This window comes from Crocuta crocuta, unplaced genomic scaffold (assembly GCF_008692635.1).
Source record: "Crocuta crocuta isolate KB4526 unplaced genomic scaffold, BGI_CrCroc_1.0 scaffold131, whole genome shotgun sequence".
NCBI lineage: Eukaryota > Metazoa > Chordata > Mammalia > Carnivora > Hyaenidae > Crocuta > Crocuta crocuta.
Window position 1 is genome coordinate 18,731,695 of NW_027528977.1, and position 16,192 is coordinate 18,747,886.

Genomic DNA, 16,192 nt, shown 5'->3' on the forward strand with positions numbered 1-16,192 from the left:
CTCTTAGAAATTAATAGAAATTGTAAACACTCTTTGTTTTGGTGTATTTGTGTGGGTGTATACATATTCTAGAGTAGAGAACTAATTTGAATCTCAAAATTCTGTGGCTTCAGTGACGATATCCTTTTTCTTCTTCTTCTTCTTTTTTAATGTTTATTTTTGAGAGAATGAGACAGAGCATGAGCAGGAGAGGGGCAGAGAGAGAGGGAGACATAGAATCAGAAACAGGCTCCAGCCTCTGAGCTGTCAGCAGAGTCCAACATGGGCTCAAAAACACAAGCTGTGAGATCATGAACAGAGTTGAAGTCGGATGCTCAACTGACTGAGCCACTCACGCACCCTCCTTCTCATTTAGTTTTAAAGGAATAAAATAATCAGAAGTTATTCCTTTGAGTAAGAATAATTAAGTTCACATATGTGGGGTTGTGCTATCTAAAATAAAATTATGTTCTTTGAAATTAAACTTATATGTGGAAGATTAAAAACATTTTTCTTTTTACTAGGCAAAGGACATGTAATGGTCAAACTTATTACTACAGTAATGAGAGATGGACTCAGGAAGTATAAACAGGAAAAACATTTACAATGAGTTCCTGTTTTACCCTGTTGAGAGACAGGACTAAACTATGATCTTGGCCTGGGAGATGAAGGTAGATGTGAAGCCAATGTTTGATGGAAATAATTTAAGTGAAAAACAGAAACTATCACAGTAGGAAGAACTATTGGCTGAACTACTAACTAAAAGCATTCTTTATGGAAAATATACACAAAGTCCCTAACACAGTATTGATGAGCACAGGATGAACCACCACTCAGCAGGCACTGAATCCATTTCACTAATTCCCCTGGTCAGAAGAAAAGACACTAACCCAGAATGGAGCCAATCAGCAAAGCCAAGGTGTGCTTTGCTAGCTATACACACCAGCAAATCCATAAATCTATTGTAATTGAGGCACTCTCTTTAGAGAAGAAGAAACATTTTGAAAGTTCCATTCTCTATTAAAGAACTATAGAGATTATAAAAACCTAATTACCTAGAACTAATCTATTTTATGTGAAATTATTTAAATTTTAAAGTTATTAATAGCAATAATAACAAATATTAGGTACTGAGTATACATAGTATTTATATAAATATTTCATTTAATGTAATAATTTTTAAATCTTATACTAACTCTCTAAATTGGGTACAATAATCTCTATTTAATAAATGAAATAGCTGAAGCTCAGGGGATATAGTGACATATCCAGCTTCCCATCACTGGATATACCAGAGACAGACTCAATTGGCCAAATAACAAGTTCTCCTTCAAAATCAACGAGGCTGTGAATGAAAGAAACTGAGACCCAGTTTAATACTTTTCCCTTATATAAAATTCATAAGATAACTTAGAGAACTAAGTTGTGACAGTTTACCCATGTTCTCTGATGATCCAACTCTCACCTTTTATTTATTTATTTATACTGAGATAGAGAAAGCACGTGCACACACATGAGTTTTGGAAGCGTAGAGAGAGAGGGAGCAAGAGAAGCCCAATCAGGGTCCATGTTGTTAGCACAGGGTCCCACGCTGGTAGCACAGAGCCCCACGTGAGGTTTGATCTCATGAACACCTGAGATCATGACCTGAGCCAAAATCAAGAATCAGATGCCTAACTGACTGAGCCACCCAGGCACCCCTCACTTTTTATTTTTGAAAAGATAATAATTATACCAAACAAACATGAGGGCAAGTAGTAAGACATCCAAAGAGAAAAGCCAATTATTTGAATATTTATTCATTTAGTAATTCATTTATTCCAAAATGTACTCATTAAATACAATGTAAAGCATTGTACTATCTGGCTTTTTTTCTTCCTAAACAGTAACAGAGACATTCTAATTATTTTCTCCCATAAGAATAATATACATTCACTGCAAAATTAACTCTAGTTTTCTTATCCTGAAGTGAAGTATGGGTATCATAACCTACATAATACTCAGACTTTTAAGAGGACCCCAGCACTGAAGGAAAACAGAAAGATTCAATTTAGTATGAAAAGGAAATGGACAATTATCCCATTAACTCTTTATTAGATTGATAGCAGAAGGTTAATTGACAACTCAATAGTGTTAACTGTAGCCATGGTACTCTACAAGCTCAGAAAACAAGAAGAACAGGATCATTTGCTTACAAACCTTAAGGATAAGTCACTTCTAAAAGTCACTAGTTGAACTTAAAAAAAATCTAAAGACATCCTGATTTGAGGGCTTCTAGACAACCTACAGTCAATGATGCCTGCTCCCTGCCAGGTGCATGAAGTAAAGACCCAAAGAGGAAAATCTGTAAGACTGAACTTTCTACCATTGTGTGGTCATAAATAAGGGACCCAGTAGATAGAGTATTATTACTTTGAGTTGGAGATGTTTTAACACCTTTATTCTTATAAAAGCCACCTGATCCTTGAGAAAACTCTTTTCCTATTTATTTTATGAAAAGCTTAAACAAATTATTGGTCCAGTCTAGAATGATGATGCTGTATTTCCAGATATTCTGTAGCGTTAGTTCTGTAAGAATCATGCTCTAACTTCACTTTCTTAGGCAATCAAAACTTAAATACAATCCTAGGGGAAGCCCAGTGAGGGTCCTTAGAAGCCTCTGATGTATGTAATATTTATGGCAGGGCACTGAGCAACAGTTTGAAATTTAAATAAAAAGTGCATGATTCTTTGTCAGTCACTACATTAGATTCTGTGACCTTTGAAAAAGGACAAAAAAAATTCAAGAAGAGAGTAGTATCTTTAAAAGTTTCAGTCTTGGTGTTCTTACCCATGTGGTTAATTAATTAGCCAATTCATTTATTCGTTCATGAAATAATGTAAGTACTAATCATCCAATGTGTGCCAAGAATGGAGTTAGGTGGTGTGAATATAACAGCAGGACATAGTTCCTTCCCTCAGGGACTTTACAATGGAGCTGGATAAGCAAGGCTATGATTACAATCTGGTGATACAAGTAACAGGTTAAGGGTAGTTTTTCTAAGGCAAAAAATGAAGTCCAATGTTGCTGGTGATAACGGGGCACCTGGGTGGCTCAGTTGGTTAAACAATGTTGCTGGTGATAAGAGCTGTATAATACCAATTTTAAGATGCACATTGACCTAGGTCTAATTTCACTGATATGAACTTCATCTCTCATGTACTTTAATAAATGAAAATAGGGATGAGTGGGGGAAAAAATGAACATCTGAAACATTTCTGATTGAAAAGTTTATAAGACAGGACAAAAGCATCTCTAAGAGGAAGAGAATATAAAGGAGTATGGAATCTGATTATTTTCCCCCATTTGAGCACCAGGGTCTCATAGACTAACCCTTGGTCTCTTGACAACTCTTGGCACAATGTGGAACCATCCAAATGCACCTGAGCCTTTTCCTTTTCTTCTTCGTTTTTTTAAATATTTTTTTAATTTATTTCTGAGAGAGAGAGAGAGAGAGAGAGAGAGAAACAGCGTGAACAGGGGAGGGTCAGAGAGAGGGAGACACAGAATCAGAAGCAGGCTCCAGGCTCAGAGCTAGCTGTCAGCACAGAGCCTGACGCGGGTCTCAAACCCACAAACCATGTGATCGTGACCTGAGCCGAAGTCAGGCGCTTAACTGAGCCACTCAGGCGCCCCAGCACCTGGGCCTTTTCCAACTGGATTTGTTCTTACTATGGAGAAAATGACTATAGCATGTGTGTGTATGTGTGTGCACACACCACTAAGAAATGTAACACTCTGGAGGCCAGGTAAGTTTGCTAGGCCTGGGTATTTACTTCATAGGGATAGTTCTACATGAGAAAGCTGCAGATGCCTGCAGTGTGGTCCAAAGGGGCAAGCAGTTTGACCAACAATACTGATTATCTTCACAGGTTTTTTGACTGCAAAGATTGTGGTCTGAGCCACAGTGGCAGTTAGGATGGAGAAAATTACATGGCTTCCAGAAGGGTTAAAAGGGGGTGTATTAGTTGCCTACTGCTGCATAACAAAATGACCCTGAATTTAGCAGCTTAAATTAACATTTATTATCTGACACACCTCTGCTATCTCATATAGGTCACAGAAATCTGGAATTACCTTAGCTGAGCGGTTCTGGCTTAAGCTCTCCCAAAAGGTTGAATCATGATATCGTCTGATAATACAGCAACCTAAAGGCTTGAATAGGGCTGGAGAATTCATTTCCGTAGCAGCTTACTGGCACACATTACAATTCAGTACTGGTTGTTAGCAGGAGGCTTCATCTCCTTGCCATGGCCAAGTGTACTTCACTAAAAGATTACTTGAGTGTCTTTATGACAGTTAGTTGGTTTTCCCCAGAGCAAGTATTTATCCAAGAGAGCAAAGGGGACCCAACTGTGGATGTCACAAACCATAATTTCTCTAATATCTAGGGTTCACAGGAGCATCCCAATTCACTGTTAGGAGACTACACAGAGATATAAAAACCAGGAGACAAAAATCATTGGGGAACATTTTAGCGTCTGGCTATGACAGAAAAAGAGGCAAAGTGTTTTATTTATTGACAGTGTGGATATGAGAATGAATGGGGAAATCAAATACGAAACTCAGGAGTCTGGTTTTTGACAGTGTCATTGCTTTTGTTTAGAAGTGTTTTGCATTTGCACTTTCCTGCTGAGTATTTGTTAACATGTATACATGACAACTATTATTTCTCTAGGGAAAGTCAGTGGTATGATTTGTTAGATCACAGTGAGATTGTTAATTTGTGTCATCTTCTGGAGAAAGGTAAGGAAAAGTAACCCAGGGACTGTGATAAAACCAACTATTTCAACAACTTAATGAAACTAGAATGTCTGTATCTCTAAGGGATATCAAAAGTGTAGAAATTAAGAATTGGTTAGTAGTTATTAGAACTAGAGAAAAAAGTATAGGGAAATATATATATATATATCCTTCCCTCCAATGTGAAAGCAATGCAATTTCTGACATCACCAAATGTCTCCTAAAAGTGGCAGAGTGGGTGGGATGGGTAATGCACAGAGAGAATAAAATCACCTTTGGTTGAGAACCACTGGTCTAAACATTTTTGGCTAGGTTTTTTTTTTTTTTTTTAAACTATCGGTAAAGGCTTTGTGTAAATTATGTAAGATTAACGTCTGACTTTGGTGAAATCTTGTGATTAACCTACCTGCTTAAAAGGCAGTGCTTGTCATGAAATAAAAAATAATTTCCCTCTAAATCAACTGAAAATACAGAGCAGGAAACTTATCCAGATAAAAATGAAAATAAAATTTTATGTCCAGCTAGCCTTCAAAAAGTGAATGCCTATAGTCTAAGCTTTCTAATAATTTGGACTTTTTGGATTGGAAAGGCAAATTCCGATCTCCTTCATTATCAAACTGAAGTAAACCTGAAATTGCATGTAGATAGAATAGACACCATATCCTGAGGGAATGTGCCTAGGAGTAGTGTTAAAAAACAAAACAAATACAAAAATAAAAAAATTTCTTATGGGAAATTCAAGTGTCCTTCATAACCATGGCCTTATAAAGCAACCCAAGTCTTACTGTTGTTCCTACAAAAGTCCCACGGTTATTCTACATCAGGTTGAAATGCATGATGCTTGAGAAACAGTAAGAATTCATTCCTACCCTTCCTTATAGAAAGTATAATAAAGACGTTACTTCCTGCTATAATGAGTAAGGCAGACAGGACAATAGCTAGTGGATTTCTTCCAAGATCTATAGCATTATGATTATTTTGTACATTGCTAAAATACATTATTCAAAGTATAGTGCAGAATGACTTTAAGAATGGAAGAACAAGGGACAGTGTAAACCATCCTCTCAGCAAGAGCCAAAACTAGTGAAAACTGTCGAAAACGTCAAAAACAACAGGCATATAGTCTGTGAAAACTGTCTAAGGGCATACAGCAAACAAAAAGAGTATTTTAAAAAAAATACTAAATCTTGTTAAGAACAGCAAGAGTCTGTTACTTTTGAACCAAGAATTTTCCCCCTACATCAGGTAGCCTGATGGAAGAAGCCCTAACCAGGGTAGGTGCAGCCAGGATCAGAGAACAACCTTTCTCCTTAGCAACCAGTCTAGAATTATGGCTTCCTAGTGAGAGGATCAGGTCACTAGTTATTTTTCACCCTTCCCTGCTCTGTGTTGCAGAAGCTCTATTTCCAGCAACAGCAGTTAAGAAATCTGGGGCTCTCTTTCTCTACCCAGCTTCCAGTCCCAGGGCAGAAACCCTACTACGGGAGTGGCACACAAAGAATACTGGAGCATCACCTGCCCTCACCAGAGCTCACTAGTAGGGTGTAAGTTCTATGCCAGAAGAAGCAAAATGAATATACCAGTATATCACCCTCACTTAGTGTCCCCCTCCTAAAGCACAAAGTCATGTTGGGAGAAGGCTACTTTTCCCTTCCGCAACTGTAGAGCAATGATGCAGAGGTTTTGTCTAGGGGGAGAATCAGGGTGTGAGAACAGAGATCTTAATTGTTCTTTCCAAGAAGGTCATATTTAGAGTTGTGTGTGTGTGTGTGTGTGTGCGCGCGCGCACAGTGTGGTGATGGCAGGGGTGTGGGGGAAGAGTTCAAGCCTAAGAGTGTTCTTAAAAGCAATACAGATTTTAGTGGTAAGCAATTAAGAGGAGGCAGATAGCTCTATGAGAAGAACATGAATTGAGGATGAAGTAGAAATTTAAATGCTGGGGTAGGGTAGTGGTTGGAGGGGTTAGAGAGGAGACCAGGAAAAGAGGCTGCTAAAAAATTCTCTTGAGGTTGGCTCAGTATTACCCAAATACTACCCTACCCCCCTCCAGAGGACTAAATTCCACCAGATCAGACTCGAAGCCAATTTATACCCTGAGGCATTGTTGAAAACAATAGAGAAATCAACCAGCAAATCCTGGAGGCTTGTTAGGTAGGTGTGGTAACAACAAAGGCAGATCACTTACTGGAACAACCAGGAAAAAAACAAGAGAGTCCTGTTAAAACCACTGCCCTCCCAGAGAGACTGTGCTCATGCCAAGGTTACATTATAGGGGAAATACAGTTCACTAAAATCATCCAGCCATGTCACTAAACAAATAAACAAGCAAACAACAACAGAACAAGACTCCAAAGGTAGATGTCAATATCCAGAGATTCTACAACACATTTTGTAAAATGTACAGTTTTGAACAAAAAAATTAGGAGATTTCCAAAGACACAGGAATGTCTGCCCTATACATGGGAAAAAGAAAAGCAGGTAATAGCAGCTGTGATTGATGGGGCTCAGATGGTGGATTGAGCAGACAAAGACTTCAAGGAACTAAAGTAAACAATGCTTAAAGAAGTAAAGGTAGATGTGGAGATAATACCTTATTAAGCAAAGACTATCTATAAATAAAAATTCTAAAAAAAGAACTAATTTGAAATTCTAGAGTTTAAAGTACAAAACTGTTAATAGAAATTATATTGGAAAGGCTCAAGACTAGATTTGAGTTAACAGAAAAGAGCAATAATAAACTGGAAGATCAGTAAATAGAGATTATATGATCAGAAGAACAAAGAGAAAAGAGAATGAGGAATAATGAAGAGCACACCAAAGTATTGTAAGGCACTATTGAGCACATTAACATGTATATAATGAGAGTAGGAAAAGGAGGGGAGATAGAGAAAGGAAAAAGAAAAATTTCTGAAGAAGTAATGGCAAAAAACTTCACAATTTTTAGAAAAAAAGTTATCCACACATCCAACAAGCTCAAGAAACTTGATAAATTCAAAGAGACCTATATTCAGACACATAATAGTAAAAATGTTGAAAGACAAAGAGAGGATTTTAAATCTACAAGAGAAAAATGACTCATCATGTATAAGGGAATTTGAATAAAATTAACCTTGGAATTCCCATCAGAGATAGTCAAGGCCAAAGGCAGTGGGATAATGTATTCAATGTGCTGGAAGAGAAAAACTGTCAACCAAGAATCTTATATGAACAAACTATTTTTCAAAAATAAAAGTGAAATTTAAAAATTCACATGAACAACATCTTTTTTTAACAGCAGATCTGACTTATAAGAACTACCGAAAGGATTTATTCAGGCTGAAAGAAAGTGAACACAGATAGTAATACCTGAATTCACACAAAAAAGTAAAGTGTCAGTAAAGGTAATTATGTAATTATAAAAGATAGATTAAGTGCATATTTCTTCTCTTTGTTTCCTTTAAATAATCTAAAGAGCAACTGTAGAAAACAGTATGCATAAGGTTGAATTCTTGGGCTTTTCATGTAAAGACACATAATATATTTGATAATTAACAGCAAGAGGAAGGTAGGATCAAATCTCTACTGAAGTAAGGAAGTGATATCAGATGGGAACCCAAGGCCACAGGAACAAAATAAGTGAACTAGATATGGTAAATTAAAAAAAGTTAACATCACAGTCTCTGTAAACATATACTTAATCTTTTGTTTACTCACTTTCCATAAGAGACATACAGTTACATAATGTAATAATTATAACAATGTACTATTGCTGTTGTAACATTTATAGATATAATACGTGTGCAACAAGAGCAAAAACGGGAAGAAAGAATGAGTTGAAGAGGAGGAACATTTCCATATCTCATTAGAACTCAGCATAAATCGGAACTAGATTCTCATAATTTAAGATGTGTATGCAGTAAGGCTTGGAACAACCACTATGAAAATAACTAAAAAAGTAGTAAAAAAAATCATTAGGAGACTTAAAATGTTACCCTAGAAAATATTCACTTAATTCCAGAAAAAGGCTATAATAAAAGAATTAAGAAAAAAAGAAAACAGGAAACATATAGAAAATGGAAAGTAAAAAGTCAGATATAAATCCAACTGTATCAATAATAACATTAAATGTAAGTAAAATTAATCAAATGAAGAAATTAAAAGACTAAAGAAAATAATTTTTTAAAAAGGAAAATTAAATTAAATTAAAAAATGATCTAACAGTATGCTATCTAAAGGAGATATGCTTTGCATTTGAAGATAAACATACGTTAAAAGGAAAATGAGAGAAAAATGATATGTAAACAGAAACAATAAGACTGCTAGAGTGGCAATAGTTTATCAGTCCAGATAGACTCTAAGAGAAACAGGGAATTCAGTAATACTAGCTATATACTTTGATAGCCACTTTAAATGATGGTCAGAATATTTAGGTTAGGCAGAAAATAAACAAGGAAATAGAAGACAAGAGCAATATTATAAACCAACTGGATCTAGCAAGCCCCTAGTGAACATTCTACCCAACTACAGCAGAATATATATTCTCTCAGGTACACATGAAATATTCTTTAGGCGAGGCTGTATGCTACAGTATAAGAGAAGCCTCAAAAAGGTTTTAAAAATTAAACCATGCAGAGTACGTTTCCAACCAGAGTGGAATAAGAAATCAATAATAGAAATACATTTGGGAAATTCCCAAATAATGTTTTAAGTAAACAATTCACTTCAACATAAGCAGTAAGTCAAAGAACTCACAAAGAAAGTAAGAAAATATTTTAAGATGAATTGAAGTGGACATACAAAATACCAAAATTTATGGCACGCAACTAAGTCAGTGGTTAGAGAGAAATGTACAGCTGTAACACCTATATTTTTTAAAAAAATACAAAAAAATCTCAAGTCAATAATCTATGTTCTACCTTAAGACACTGGAAAAAGAGAGTATACTAAACCTAAAGCAAGCAGATCTTGGAAACAATAAACATTAGAGTGGGAATTAATGAAATAGAAAATCAAAAGAGAAAACCAACAAAAGCAAAAGCAGGTTTTTTGAAAAAGCCAACAAAATCCCAAAACCTTTACAGTCAACAAGAAAAAAAAGAGATAAGTCTCAAATTAATATAATTAAAAATGACTGCAGGGTCATCTTTATTGGGCTTCTAGATATAAAAAGGATCATAAGAGAATACTATAAGCAACGGTATGCCAAGATATTAGATAACTGAGGCTAAAAAGACACTTTCCTAGAAAGATTAAACTACTGAAACTGAGCTGAAATGGAAATAAAAAATCTGAATAGATTTATAAAATGTAAAGAGATTGAATTAGTCATTAGTCATTTAAAATACCCCACACAAAAAAATAAAAAGCCAAGACCTAGATGGCTTCACTGTTGAATTTGACCAAACATTAAAATAAAATTAATACCAAACTTTATGAATTCCTTCAAAAACTAGAAGAGTAACACTCCCCAGCTTATTTTATGAGGCCAGGCTTTTTTTCATACCAAAAGCATACAAAAACTTCACAAGAAAATAAAGCTATAAATGAATACTTCCTATGAACAGAGATGTAAACTTTCTCAACAAAATACTAGAAAATTGAATTTACCGTCATTTATAAAAAATTATACAACGTGTCCAAGTGGAATGTATTCCATACACTCAAGGGTGGTCTGACTTCTGAAAATCAAATTGTGTCATACACCATATCAGAGTTATAAATGAAAAAAAAAACTACCTGATAATCTCAACAGATGCATAAAAAGCATTTGACAAAATCCAGCACATGTGCATGAAAAAACAGCAAAACTAGAATTGAAGAGAAATTCCTGTCTGATAAAAATCATCGATAAAAATCCTCAATAAAAATAGCCACAGCTAACATCAAACTGAAGACCATGATGAAGAAAGGACTGTGTGCTTTTTCCTATGACTAGTAACAAGACAAGGATGTCCACTTGCACTTCTTCAATCCATATTGTACCGTTAGTTCCAGCCAGAGAGATTAGACAAGGAAGTGAAATAAATGAAACCTTGCACATAGATGACAGATACAGAGAATTCCAAGAAACCCTCTACAAACCTATTGGAACTCATAAATAAGTTTGACAGGTTTGCAGTATACAGGATAAATAAAAATCTATTTTATTTCTATACACTAGCAATGAACAAAATAAACATGAATAAATAATTCCGTTTATAAAGTCATCAAAAATAGAAAATAACTAGGAATACATTTAACAAAAGAAGTGAAAACTATGCAACAGTGATGAAAAATTTAAAAGAAACATAACTAAAGGAGAAGACGTCCCATGCTTGTGGACAGGAAAACAGTATTGCAAAGATGGTAATACACAAATTGATCTACAGATTCAATACAAATCCATGTCAAAATCCCAGCTTTCATCTTCTGCAGAAATTAAAGGCTGATTCCAAAACTCTTATTGAAATATAAGAGGCCAAGAATGGTCAAAACGATATTGAAAAGAAAAAACTTGGAGGCCACACAATTCCCTACTTGATACACAGCTATAGTAATCAGGACAATATAATATTGGAATAAGAATAGATGTATTGATTAATGAAATAAAATTGAGAATCCACATATAAACCCTTATGTTTATGGTCAATTGATTTTCACCAAGATAATTCAATGGGGGAAAGGGTAGTATTTTCAACAAACGATACTTTGATAACTAATTATCCACATGCAAGGAATAAATATGGAGCATTTCTTGACATAATAAAGTGTTAATTCAAAGTGAATCAAAGACCTGACTATAAGTGCTAAAACCCTCTTAGAAGAGAATACATAAGGAAATTTTCATGATCTTGGGCTTTAAATCTTCTTAGAGATGACCCCAACAAAAAAGTAACAAAAGAAAAAAATAGTTAAAATTAAAACCTTGTGTGCTTCCAAGGAATTGAAGGTCAGGATATTGAAGATAGCCCACAGAATGGGAGAAAATATTTTCAAATCATAAATCTGATAAGATACTTGATTACAAAATAAATATATAACTCAGATGTCAATATTATGACAAATAACCCAACTTAAAAATAGACAAAGGAGGGGGCACCTGGGTGGCTCAGTCGGTTAAGCGTCCGACTTCAGCTCAGGTCATGATCTCATGGTTCATGTGTTCAAGACCCGCTTTGAGCTCTGTGCTGACGGCTAGCTCAGAGCCTGGAGTCTGCTTCAGATTCTGTGTCTCCTTCTCTCTCTGACCCTCCCCTGCCCATGCTCTCTCTCTCTCTCTCTCTCTTTCTCAGAAATAAATAAAAAACATTTAAAAAAAATAGACAAAGGATAGAGGCACCTGGACATCTCAGTCCATTAAGCTCTGACTTCCACTCAAGTCATGATCTTGTGGTTTGTGGGTTTGAGCCCCGAATGGCTCTGTGCTGAGAGCTCCGCGCCTGAAGACCGCTTCTGATTCTGGGTCTCCCTCTCTGTCCCTCACCCACTTGTGCTCTGTCTCTGTCTCTCCCTCAAAAGGAAATAAAACATTAAAACCTTTAAAAGTAAATAAATATTAAGAAAAGAGAGACAAAGTATCAAAATAGGCAATTAGGCAAAGAAGATACACAAAAGGTTACCCAACCCATTGACAGACTTAAAAAACATCACATTTACCTACCAGATTGGTGAATTTATGGTGTGTGAATTGTATCTCAATATGGCTAATAAATAAGAAAATAAAAATTAAAATATCTAACCAGAATTATTGTTCGTTGTATACATAATATAAATTATCTTCATGAGTATATTGCACTACTATCAAGTATAGCACTTTTGAAAACTTATCCTAGTGAAGCTACATTTTACATCAACAATCACAACTATGACATCAAGCATTTCTTGACCGCTAACTTTATGTTGAGCACTGTCACAAGTATTTTCCATTTTTCTTAATATTTTTTGCAACAACACTACTGGGTAGGTGATATCATTATCTCCATCCTCACATGAAAAATTTAAGGCAAATGGAGGCTAGCTAACTTGCTCAAGGGTCACAGATGAAAGCTTGAAAACCTGCATTTGGCTTATTATACATTTTCATCATGCCATTTTTCATTAAGGGATTTAACTTTGGTGTTTCTAAGGTGAAGAGAGTGTAGTTATAAGTACAAAGTATTTTCTTTTTCTTCCTTGTGATTAACCTTAAATAAGTTTTGGTTCCATATAATTAATTACTATTTAGGAAGTGTACAGTGCTGTATGACTCGGTCAATATAGTTTCTCTTATAGTCTTCTTCTAGGCTGTGGGTGCCTGGAGAGCAGGCTTATAAACCAACTCACTGTAAACAGCATAACCTACCATAGGTATTTGATAGCACTATAAGGAATTAATTAAACCAAAAATTACATAATGTGGAAACTTTTAGTTGCTGTAATTTGCTGGAAATCTCTATTTTCATCACTTTAAGTAGAACATTCTAACCATTCAAAGGTCATTGCAACATGTGAACCCATCTTTCTGAATCTTCTTTGGGGCAGATTCTGTACGCCGAAATTAATTTTAACTGTGCAGTGTGTGGGAATTGTAGAAGTTAAATTATGCCAATGAACATCAAAAAATTTCAGACATGACAGAAGTTCCTTAAGCAGTTTAAGTTTTAATATTCTGAAATTTTAACATTTGTTTAAAAGAAGCAATTTTACCTTTGTCAGAAATCCAATGTGTCATTTCAAAATTTCTGGACTTAACATTCTGATAACTCTGCCCACCTTTCTGCATCAAAAGGATGATCACTTACTGTATACCAATGTGAGGCTCACATTCTTTAAAAATTGTTAGAATTTGACTTCAAACTTGGAGTTCAAATATCAATTTTTCATGCAAAAATCTTTCATTCAAAATGTAAATATACCCTGCCATCATTATGTCTTTTAGCTTCTTGCTTAGTATTTTATTTAAAACTGAGAATTGTTTTCTGCATGCCCATTTAGCAGTGAGCAGTATCTTTACAGAGTAACTCTTCATGACATCTCTACATGTTTTGTAACAGTTTTGTCCCAGACTATCTTTTTAAGAATATTTATATAGATGGACAACTTTCGAAGATAGAGATAGTGTCTCCCTCTAGGGCAAAGGGTACTTTTTTACACCCTTAAGAATATAATAAAAATAATTACTCCTTCTGAAGCAAAGACTAGGTAGCTTTCCTAGCAGTGCTAGGAAGAAATAAAGGCACTGTTATTTCTTTTTTAATTTTTCTTAAATGCTGTATCTTCCCCATGACACATGCTTTTCTTTGTAAGTATTTATTTATTTTGAGAGAGAGAGAGCACAAGTGAGAGAGGGGCAGAGAGACTGAGAGAGAGAGAGAATCCCCAGCAGGGTCTGTGGATGTAGGGCTCAAACTATTAAGTGTGAGATCATGATCAGAGCCGAAATCAAGAGTCGGACGTTTAACTGACTGAGCCAGTAAGGTACCCCAACACACATACACACATACATACATACTTTATTTGTTTGTTTATCTATTTATAACCAGGCTTCACACCCAGCAGAGAGCCCAACATGGGGCTTGAACTCACAACCCTGAGATCAAAGACCTGAGCTGAGATCAAAGACCTGAGATGAGATCCAGGGATAGATGCATAACTGACAGCCATCCAGGTACCCCACTAGCATTGCCGTTAAGTGACTGGGATTTCCGAAGGTCAATGTTCTTCAGAATGACACAGACCTACTATGTGTGTGGCATCTAACTGAGTCCATCTTGCCATTGCCCTCTGGGACTTGGAATTCAAGAGGGACTAATGCAAACAAAGTTATACTGCCTTTAGTGCTATGAGTAATAAAGCTAAATGTCTCTAATCCAGAAGTCTCATATTTCTGCCAGCATCTATGAAACTGTGGCAAGCTACCTTGTTAATTTCAAAGTAAGGTAAAATCTCAGATTCTTTATAGTGATTGACAGAATTAACTTCTAAACATGCACTCAGCTACACAATGTGCGACTCACAGTTTGTGAATATTCTAAATTAAATCTGCAAATACTGATTAAAAATACATTGCAAAGTCCACATACCCAACCTCTATGATAATGATTGTAGTAGATCAGTAAGATCCACTCTGCATCCTGCTCATCCACGGTCACCATGCTCGACATTATTTATAAATCATAAAGTCTTCTTAGATGCTTTCTATATTTTGTAAAAAAAATAGGTTCAGCATATTAAAAATTGTAATTTTATTTTAATATCAAATTTAAAAGTATAATCTTAGACTTTATTATTATAGAAAAAATGAGCAAACAAAAATCCAACCATTTTACCAATGGTTTCTCATCTGATTTGTTGGCCTCCCAATGATTATCAAGCTCAGAGCTTTCATGTTGGCAGAACCCCATAAACAACACATTTTTGTCAGCTTAAGCCCTAATCCGAGAAAAATTTCAGTCTTTCAAAAAACAGTGACAATGCCAGGGTAGTATCAGTAATACTTTCCAGTAAATAAATCTGATTGTGCTAGAGAACTAAGTAGTTGAATACATTTTTGTTTTCCTTTTTGTTCATCTTTCTAGTTTAAAAAGAATAAGGTGAAAAGGCAAGGACTGTTTCTCCTTGTGTTCTATACCATCAACAGTGTCCACAGTAATAAATGTGAATCAAATGAGTGAACTTTGTATGTTAAAAGCTCCCACTGTTGCTGTGCTTTAGGAGTGCTTGACTACTAATAAATGGCTTGTTTTTTTCACATTCAGATGGTGAGCCCACCTGATATCATGAGAGTAATTAGCATTGTAAAAGCTGTTAGAGAAAATGTATATAGGAAACTCTGGCCAATTCTATTCAAGGTCATCTAACTAATTTGAAACATCATTGGTTCAGGTCAAGTTTATCATATATACTTCCTGAACTTCCCTGCACTGGCTTAAAATTTTTACTACCAACCAGTCAGTGTTTATAAAATGCCCAAACTTCATTAGGTGACACCTCCCATAATAATCATGGACAAGACCCTGCCTATAAGGGCTCAAGAGCCGAAAGTGACAGGAAAGCAGGCAAAACATAAACAACTGAATTGCAAAAGCAGATGACTCCGACCATCTGCTTAGCTTGTTTCTGCTCTCATTTTGCCAGGAGCCCTTTGAGAAGACACGGAACCATGCTGATGCCCTCCATCATATGTTATCTCTCCTTCCCATCTGTGATGCCCTCTCCTATGCTCAATGACATTACTTTGGCTTTGTCTTTTCCTATGGAAACACAGAAGATAAAGGAAGAGAAAAGAAGGGGTTCCATGAGTCCACAAGAAATTGAAGATGAGGACAGGATGGGATGTTAGGTTCTACTCTTTAGGGGGCCAAATGAGGAAGAAAATTAAAGTAAGGTCTAAAATAAAATAGGACATATGGAAACATTTACTTATTCAGTAAACATTTATTAAATATGGAATATATGGTAAGTACTGGAGTAGGCTCTGCAGATAACAGGAGG

General features: G+C 35.5%; 1 protein-coding gene and 1 long non-coding RNA gene across 2 annotated transcripts in view; one reads left to right on the forward strand and one right to left on the reverse strand.

Annotated features, from left to right (window-relative positions):
• TENM2 (teneurin transmembrane protein 2) overlaps positions 1–16,192 on the reverse strand; it is a 3,267,991-nt gene that overhangs the window by 1,680,660 nt on the left and 1,571,139 nt on the right. The gene's annotated exons all lie outside the window — the stretch shown is intronic.
• LOC144225905 (uncharacterized) lies at positions 12,631–16,093 on the forward strand. The gene is made up of 3 exons (XR_013333465.1): positions 12,631–12,679; positions 14,242–14,366; positions 15,836–16,093. It is a non-coding gene; the product is annotated as an uncharacterized LOC144225905 (long non-coding RNA).